The sequence below is a fragment of the Cyprinodon tularosa genome, unplaced genomic scaffold (genome assembly GCF_016077235.1).
Source record: "Cyprinodon tularosa strain WSP-4 unplaced genomic scaffold, ASM1607723v1 ctg687, whole genome shotgun sequence".
In the NCBI taxonomy this organism is placed as follows: domain Eukaryota; kingdom Metazoa; phylum Chordata; class Actinopteri; order Cyprinodontiformes; family Cyprinodontidae; genus Cyprinodon; species Cyprinodon tularosa.
In genome coordinates, this window is record NW_024039437.1 from 97036 (window position 1) to 107092 (window position 10057).

The window sequence follows — 10057 nt, forward strand, 5'->3', positions numbered from 1 at the left end:
GTTTGAAATGTGTGTAAAGGGAAAATATAAATGTATTTTTGTTTTTTCTGCAACACAAATTATTATTTTACCAAGATAAAAAGTTTTTATTCGGAAGTGATAGATAAGACTCAACTGTGTATTAAGTGTTTAACTTGACCAAATAAGCACAATTTAAGAAATCTTTTCAAGTGAAAAGATCTCGCTGCAGATAATTTAATTTGTTTTGAGAACCTTTTCCCAAATATTTTATGTTTTTATCTTGATTTTAGACACCATTATTTAATAGATGTTGCAGATTTTATGCTTTATTTACTCGTGATAAGACAAGTAAATCTTTCTAAGAACAGGACCTTAAAGCTAAGCCTGAAAATTTGAACAAGCACACATCTCTTCCATCAGTGCAGAGCGTGCCATTAACGCAAAGGATACTGCAGGATATTGTCAACATTGAGCTTGATTAGAGGGATGATCAGATCGTACACAACCCTGTTGCCAGCAAGGAAAGTTGCTATTGCCCATTCCTAAAAGTCACCAGAAATAGCTTGATGATGATGACATTACCTAAGTTGCATATCAGTCATTCTTTTTTCCAGCTCTTAGAAGAGAGGAATATCAACATTGGCAATGTAGAATGTGTTTAAAAACATCTCAAAATGTTTGAAATTAAATTTTATTGTATAAAATCATTTCAAGCTTTCGTTATTTTATCAAAACCAGAAGTATTTTGTTAAGATACAAATTCTACTTCATTAAAGATAGTTAGCAGTGGCACACAAAACAGATGAGACTGTGCATAATTTAAATGCAGGTTTGTATTACTAGTAATTTTAATGTAATAGTCGAAACAAAAATTAAGATAAAATAGATTTCATGTCTCCCTGATACTGTGTTGGATCTGTGACTGCTGCTGAAAACAATAAGACCAGAGCAATTAGTGATTTCACATTTTGTCATTTAAAGTCTCGTAAAATAGAGAAAAAGTTGCTGGATTTTTCACTAATAATTTGAAAAGCGTTGCCACAGGGGTCTGAGAAGTTGCTTAATAGAGCAACAATATTGTTAAGTTGGCAACAGTAATACACAACCATCCTGGTTCTGATTGGTTGTTCCTTACTAGGAGTGGTGATGGATTTTTTTTTCTTCTAACATAATTTTTCTACTTTCAGGAAGTATCCATAGTTTTTTTTTCTTTTTGTTTTTTTTTTTTTTTTTACAAATATATAACAATATTATTGTTTTTTTCTGAAGTTACCTACTGCACCTTTTTAAGTACAAATTCACAAGCAATTCCTGACTAAAACAGATGGTGGCAGCAACGATGCTCTCAAGTTGTTTGTTCTAACTATTTAGCATTCCAATTGTTTACATTTTAACAAACTGATAACAAAAATATAGTTGTTCATTATTTAGATTAATATCCTAAAATTAAAGATGATAAATACAGAAATCTTTGTTTTCAGAACTGGGTTTTGAGTCTTCAGTTTAGCTTGAACTAAATAAACCAACTTATTGTTAATAAGAGTATATGTGACTTTTCATATTATGTAGAAATGTCATTGATAAAAATATAGTGGACCATTTTTTTTTTAAATGTAGGTAAGAAATTGCAACAGTTAAGACCTCCCTAGAACTCAAATTTGAAAAATACTTCTAAATTTAGCAGCGAAGATGTCTAATACAAGCTTGACAGTCCCTGCCTGACCACCCCTATAAACATTTCACACCCATGGAGGGGCTGCACGGTGGTAGCACTGTGGCCCACCGCTCTACCGTACAGCCCCTCTATAGGTGAAAAATGTTAATAGGAGACTTGCCTTGCAGCAAGAAGGTTCTGGGTTCCATTTCCAACACGGGGTCTTACTGCACGGAGTTTGCATGTTCTTCCTGTGCTTGCGTGTGTTCTCTCCTGGTACTCTGGCTTTCTTCCTCTTAGTTGTGCGTGTGCATGGTTGTTTGTCTTTGTGTGTCTCTATGTTGCCCTGCAACAGACTTGCAACTTGTCCAGGGTGTACCATGCCCCATTAACTGCAGGTCCAACCACGACCCTGACAAGGTACTAAGCAGGAGAATTGGAATGGCACCTATGGAGGAAGAACCCGGCAGACAGTGGAATACTTGAGAGCCAGAGGTGTCATCTCACCTTAGCAAATTGGCACTTACAGTAACACAAACTTAGCAAGCACTTTAATGATAGTTTTTTTAAATGAGGGGTTGACTTTTTCTCCATTGATTTGATCAGAGACAGAGAAGGGGGAGTTCTGTTCTGTAGAGGAGGCCACCAGCCCTGAGCAATACCCACTTGTGCCACTGTCTTTGAGATTCTTCCACAAATGGTGATCCTTCTCTGGACCGTCAATGTTTGCACATCCAAAAGTAATAACTTTTAATGTCTTGGGCCCATTGGCACAAATTCAATGACAAACCTTTATCCTAGACCCGGGGTCACCAACGTGGTGAGCACCAAGGGGCCCTCGGGACCACACAGGGTGCCTTCGGTGTCTCTTGAAAACTCTACAACTCACAGATTGGTGTATGAAATTTTATTTTATTCTGTTGCTCTTCCTCTTTAATCACACTTGCATTCATATAGTTTTCAAAATTACAATATCTAAAAATTCGAATTTAAAATAAAAATAAAAAATATTATGCATGAAGTTTAGATGAACACCAACTCCTCCAGTTCATAGGTCAGTATTGGTAGCCCTTCCTGTGACCCAAAAAAGGTTGGTGACCCCTGTTCTAGACCATAAGGATGAGCCGCACTCTTTTTTTTATCCAATTTAGTGCATTTTCGATTTTGATTTCTAATTTTTTATTTCTTTAAATGTATTTGCTTTTTTTTTTCAAAATAGCTTTTAGGCCATGTGACTGACAGCAAAAAATATATAATTTACACAATATAAAGATGATGCAGAGTTTTTATCCCAATGTATTGTATTTACTATTTTTATAACCCTTTATAATGAATGAAAGCATGATTTAAATTAATTTCCTATAATAAGAAAATCATTTAATTTAATGTTAGTCCCAAAGTGAACTACCGAGGAGCCTGTCAGCAGCTGTTACGTCACCTCCCGAGTTATGCCAATAGCAAAAATATGATGCAGTAACCATCTAAAGAAGGTGCCAAACCGTTTTAGACACAAAAGCAGGATTTCAACTAATATGTAGTAAATTTTCAAATTAATACCCAGAACATTTAGACAGCACTATAACATATCTATTTAAACAATTTACTAACAGAAAAGCGTTGATTTAGGAGGGTGACATCCTGGGATTCATAACCCCCTTGTGATGCGTTTCTGCTCACAGTCTTGCCCCTTCACTTCATATAGGCACTCTGCTGTCTCTCTCTTGGCGTAATGTTTAAAAGTGTTTTTTTTTTTTTTTTAAATCAGGCAAACCGATAAAAGCAGGTTTGAAAGCAAGTTTTTTCCGGCTCTTTGTCAAGGTGAACTCATATCTCTCAACCGGGACCTTGAAAAAGTGATTCATGGTTTTATGACCACTCATTTGGATCATTGTAACACTTTGTATGTTGCTGAAAATAAATCACCACTTACATACAGTCTGGAATCTAGCAGCTCGTCTTTTAACAGGTCCTATAAAACATGAACACCCGTTTACGGCGTGCTTTTAAAGTTTAAAAACTTTGGCACCATCTTGCCTGTCTGATGAGAAAGCGTGATGGATGTTATTTAGATCTACACTCTAGTGGGATCAAGTTGATGAAACCAATCAATTTCTCTTAGATGTTCCAAACTAGAATTCAAAACGGATTTGACCTTTGCAATTTCTGACCCAAATCTTTGGAATTTTTTACCCAATTAGATACAAACTTCTGAGCAGAGTTTGATATTCTTTAATAATTAGTATTTTATTATTTATTTTTGTATTTCATTATAAATGAAGATGCTTTAATATATTTGGGGATTCGTTTTCTCATATTGTTATTTGTTTTATTTGACTGAATTGTAAAGCACTTAGGTCCCCCATTTGACGTTTTTATGTGCAACATAAAAGGGTTGACAATGACATCTAAGTAAGCCCAGTTCATTGCACTCATTTTGCAGCAAACCCTCAATCTGAGACAGCATGTAGCAACAGAAAAGTCAAAGTGAATTGCAGCATTAACTGCCGATTTTTATCTGATCAGCAAGCCTCCCAACAACCTAAGCCAACAGTAACAGTAATAGCTCTGATAACTTCACAGAAGGTTCAATATAACTTAAGCCACACTAAGTCTTATCCAAAACGAAAGCTTTAAATGTACTGTGTAACACATGGCTCCATTAAATCTGTAATATTTGATGGAGATTGACTATTACGTGTTTATGTTTTAGGAAAAAATCTTATATTCTAAAAAATCTATTCTATTTTGATTTTTCACAAAGCAGTTAAAGATAATCTAAAATTCAACAAAACATGTCTTTTTTCATTCTCATCTGAACTGCCACTGCAGAACCTTGGATAAGCAGAAAGACTTCTACTGATTGTTTGTGATTTCTGTTATTAAGTGATCATACTGATGTAACCAAAGATTCATGAGATTTTCCTGTGTAATAATTCATTTCTATATTGTCATTACTGTGGAGATCAATGAAGGTATGTCTTAAAAACATGGTTGACATGAGACTTTAATACATGTCATACATGTCGTTTTAAAAGATGAAACCAATGTTCTTAATGGAAATACTAAAGGTTAGATTAATGGCATCTAGCAGGTGATTGACTCAGCAGATTATGCCTCAGATGCCCTGGTCCAAAAACTCCAACTTCTGTATTGTATAATTATTTCTGCATTTTACTATTAATTCTATTATCAATTAACTATTATAGTCAGTAACTTAACAGTTATCCTCTCTGAAATTTCTTAATTTTTGTGATTTTCTAGATGTTAGACTGGACCAATAATTTCTTTAGTTTAACACATATTTCAGACATGACAACATGTCTTTAGCTGGTACAAATGAGGTCCTGTCATCACATTAGTTGAAACAGGTATTTTTTGCTTTCCCAGGTTACAATAGTCTTTTTATCTTTCGTATATGCAAGATATCTGCACAATTCAATAAGCAATTCCGTTAGGCAAGTGGTTTATCTTTGCTGTTTTAAGGTTATACTAAAATGTCCACATGACTGGCATTCACCTTGGCCACCCTAAACCTTTGAGAAACTACATGTTGGTGAAGAGACCAAAGCACTGAACCTTGTGGTACTCCTAAATAACTTTCTATCTGAAAACGCAAGGTTTGATATAAAGAGTTAGAATATCTTCTTTGAATTTTCAAAAAATTCATGCCTCAACTATTGACCTTTTTCTACACAAATAGCTTTCAAGCAATCAGGATGTATCTAAAAGTTGTATACCTTCAAATATTTTATGTAAAAAGAGTTATCTGAACCAAGTTGTTTTCTCTTCACACAAAACATAGGTCTGCTTAGTGCTTCTTCCTGAGAAAGGGGGGTTTCCTCTCCACTATGTGGACATACAGGCTCAATACGAGGGATTGCTGCAAAGTCACTGACACAATGCAAGCTACTGCTCCCTGCTGCTACATTCTCTTCCAAGATGTGTGAATTCTGCAAAGCCAATGACTTGATGCAATCAGTTTGGTTTCCAATAGTTTTTTTTCCCAACTCATCTATCATCTATGAATTGATTGAATCAACTCTTGTCTGTTAATGCTATAGTATTTTCCTATTTACACCTTATGCACGAATGATGGCATATACTTTGTCTGTGTATTAGCCTTTAAAAATTTAGTTTTTTTTGTCAATATGACATGCATATTCCAGCACATGATTTTTTTCAGATGAAAAATACAACACACATTACAGAAATGACAGTATCATCCACTTAAAGAATTACTACATTGACATTTCACAGTGAATTACTTTCTATTTACTCTACTTTCCATTTTCTAACATTTGAGCTTGAATTTGGACTTGCCTCCGCTTTCGGTATGTCTCTTTTGATTGGATTTTTGGTGTATCACCCCAGGACTGTTTTAAAGGAACCTTGAACCTAAGCCAACAGTGTTGTTGTCTGCATTTGAATCCTCAATCCCTAATCTATGCAACATTATTTGATATAGGAGTAATACAATTTAGACAGAAAACTGAAAAGAAATCAGATGTTAGAAAGTTAATAAAACAGTAATCTACCACTATGCCTGCAGCTGCCCAAATCCACCTGTTCAAACAATTGCAGTATTTTATAGAATCCTGTGGTTCTGATGTGTGCATCTATAGTGGTGCAAAATATCTGTATCAATCACAGAAGAAAGTTAAAACCTTTATTTCAGCATTGTTAGCTGAAAAACCGTTACTCCAAAAGCAACTAGAAATGTTTGCAAAACCATTTGAAAAAAAAAAGACCCTGATTTGTCCTGCTTTTTAATAAAACTAAAACGTACCTCTTCGCCTGCAAAAACAGGCAATGCAAGCTACGATAAAATTTCAAACTTCTGCTTCTGGATGTATACTAATTCCAGGTAATAACCAGATTAGTTACTGGCTTTGTGTAGAGCTGAATACAAAAACATGAAATACCAGTTCTGTCCGGAGGAACAGGCTCATATTGCAGGAAACTGTTGTGGGAAATTAAGAGTATGATTGAAGATATGGCTGACCCAAGACACACATGCATGCTCAACTATTACAGCATCTCAAGGCATCTTAAGATACGTTTTAAGACACAACTAGACATTGGTCCTAAGATGTCTTGGAAATATTTCTATGTCAAGACATCTTAAGGTAAAATATCAGTCCATTATTCCTTGTTGACATACATTTTTCATCAGCTGACTCAATAAAGAATGACAAACGGTATGACACACTGTATCTCACAACATAGGAAAAGCCATACTAAATATTGTATAAAGTATAGTAATTAATAATTATGTGAACATGCTTTATGTTTTAAATATGTATATATTAACTTACCTGTGGATCGGTGTGTTTTTTCTACATGGTGGGGATCATTTTCAGTTAAAATGCTACATTTTGGGGACTGACCATCCTTGTGGCGACCTCTGGCAGGTCTCCTTGGATAACAGTTTTAGGCTTAGGTGTGAATAGGAATGAATGCACAACTCCACTACTTCATGAATTTAAGGCAGCTCTTTTGTTTCCTGTCTTTTATTTCTGGATGATCTGAATAAACCAGAATAATCTGGCCATGGTTATTGAGGTCAGGAATACGTGGAGTACTCAGTTCATCCAGCAGAAAATGACAGGAAAAGAGCTGCCCTGTGTTTTGGTTAGGTATGTAACTGTAATGGTTTGGTGTAGGATAAGGGTTGGATTCGAGCTGTAGAGCTCGCCTACGAATGAATAGATGTGAATAGAATGTCCCCACTGGAATAGTGAAACCTGACCGTGTGTGTGTCTGTTTTGGGGGGGGGGGATAAGATTACTCTTTATGAGAGTGTAGAAATGGCTTACAGTTCAAGTACAATTTGTTCCTGGGATTCTGAATGATTATTTTTTTCCCCCCTCAAACAATTGGCAGTACTGTTCATTGGTCATCTGGCTCACAGAAGCCTTGCGGTGGAGGAACATGAAAGTATCAGATGCTGTGATGGCTGCTGTTGGAAATTTTTTTTTTCCTCCTTCATTTTTCTATGATTTTCTGTGTTGCTGCTAGAAGATGGTACCCTTAAATAAGAGCAACAGGATACAGAATATATCTTGTGAAACTATATAACCTAACTCCTGTTATAACAAAATGAACAGAAGTGTTATAAAAATATTTTATCTCAAAATCAGCTCATTTGTGGACATAGCCCCTTTAAACCTGTAAAGCAAAGCTCTGTATTTACACCTTTAAGCTTTCACTCCCTGGTTATTTCCTGAGAAGAGATAAGACAACTTTTTAATTATCACTTCATAACTTATATGTATTAAATAACCATGAATTATGAAAGCAGATTTTAAAATAAATTGTAATCTTTTTCAGACAGGAGAAGTTGCTTAGGGTTACAGAAGGCAGCTGTTACTAACCAGGCTTGCTTCTTGCTTCAGTTTATTTATAGCGCCAATTCACAACACATGTCATCTCAAGGCACTTTATAAATTCACCAGATTGATTTAAAGTTTCCTATCTAAAGAAAACCAGTTGATTGCATCGACTCATTGACTCGAAGGTAACCTTATACTCGTGTATAAGGTTACTCTTTATGAGAGTGTAGAAATGGCTTACAATTCGGGTGGAAAAACTCTCTATTATAGAATTCCAGTGTGCCACGTCATCACATCATACACGTTTGTAAACGAGGAGGCCTCTCTTGTTGCAGCCATATTAAACTATTACACAGTATCCCAGGTAAAAGACAGAAAACTTTCTGCTAAGAATGATCGACTCTGTCTGTGTCCCCATTCTACTCCTAAATCTCTGTAATGTACATAATTAACATGATAACTGTATATCCTGATAGAAGAGCTATCCTAATTAGATAATCTACTTGGAAAAACATTAGTTTTGACTCGAGACAGGGAGGTATTATTAGGGTTTAACAGACTTACACATCATGAATAAAAATAATCCTTACAAACCCACCCTGTGTTAATGACAGTGAGAGGCAACCAGTGAAAATCACCACCATATGGGCTATCATCTTTGGTAAGGATAATTATAGAAGAACCTGGCCATGTAAACCTCATAGCATAATGCTTACTACTAGGTTAGGTTATATAGTTTTATTAGAGATATTTTTGTATCTCCTAGCTAAATGTGTTCTAACCAGATAATCCGCTGTTGAAAGAAAAACTCACTTTTTTCCAGCAGCAGCCATCCCTGACACCCTCATGTTCTTTCACCACAAATGCTTCTGGGAGCCAGATGACAACCTAGGGATCGGGACAAAATGTTCGCTGCCGCCAAAGAACAGTACGGTCAGTTATTTAAAAAATAAATAAATATCAAGAAATCATTCCCAATGCTAGAAACAAATTGTACTGAAATTGTAACCCATTTCTGTGCTCTCATACAGAGCAACCTCACCGAACACACACACATAAACTTGTCTCACTGTCTTTGCGGGGTCTTTCCATTGAGTTCCATTCATTTCGACAGCCTAACCTTAACAATTATGGCATCTTACCTAACCCCAACTCTAACCTAGACTCAATTTACACCTTTGTCTTGAAAGTGACCCTGAACGAAAAAAAAGCAATTCCAGTCATGGGCTCCAGGCATGAGCAATCGCTCCACACGACGTGCCATTTTTTCAGAAAATGGGAACCATAATGCATTAAAAAAAGAAAACACAACACTTTGTATTTCTATCCATATTAAGTCTTTACACAGACTTATCTTTATTTGAGTTATTGAATTTATGTCTAAGCCTGACATTTACCCAGATGTGTAAAGTAACAAAGTACAAATACTTTGTTACCTTACTTAAGTAGAAATTTTGGCTATCTATGCTTTACTGGAATAATAATTTTCTGGAAAACCTTCTACCTCTACTCCTTACATTTTTTTGCAATTATCCCTACTTTTTAATCCTTATACTTAAATCATCAAAATATTTATATAATTCGTTTTATCCAGACAATTAATTTCTTTTTGGTTGGACCAACTTGTTGTCCGCCACTTATCAAAATAAATAGTTTTTCAAGACGAGGCAAAGTTACATTTGATTCTGTTACTGTTAGTTAATAAACTAAGAAACTTAAATATAATTGTAGAAGAAAATGTCCTTTAATAGGGCAGGGCAGTACTTAATTTTTTTATGCATTTCTTTTACTTTTATTTTTTAAGTAGTTTTAAAAATGGCACTTTTACAGTTTTAATTGAGTATAAAGCTGAAGTTGATACTTTTTAAATTTATACTTCTACCGGAGTAATAAACATTAATACTTTTGATGACTCTGCATTTCCCCAAACCATTTCCAGTATATTCCTAACCTTAACCGAAAGTTAATTCACAGCATACCTATAAACTGACTCCTTAACATTAAAAATGGAGGTCCACCAAATTCGACCTGGGCTTTGGTTCCAACAAGGCATGTTGGTCCTCAGAAGGCTAGTAAATATCCCAAAACTGTCCTGAAAAGGTTCCATAAA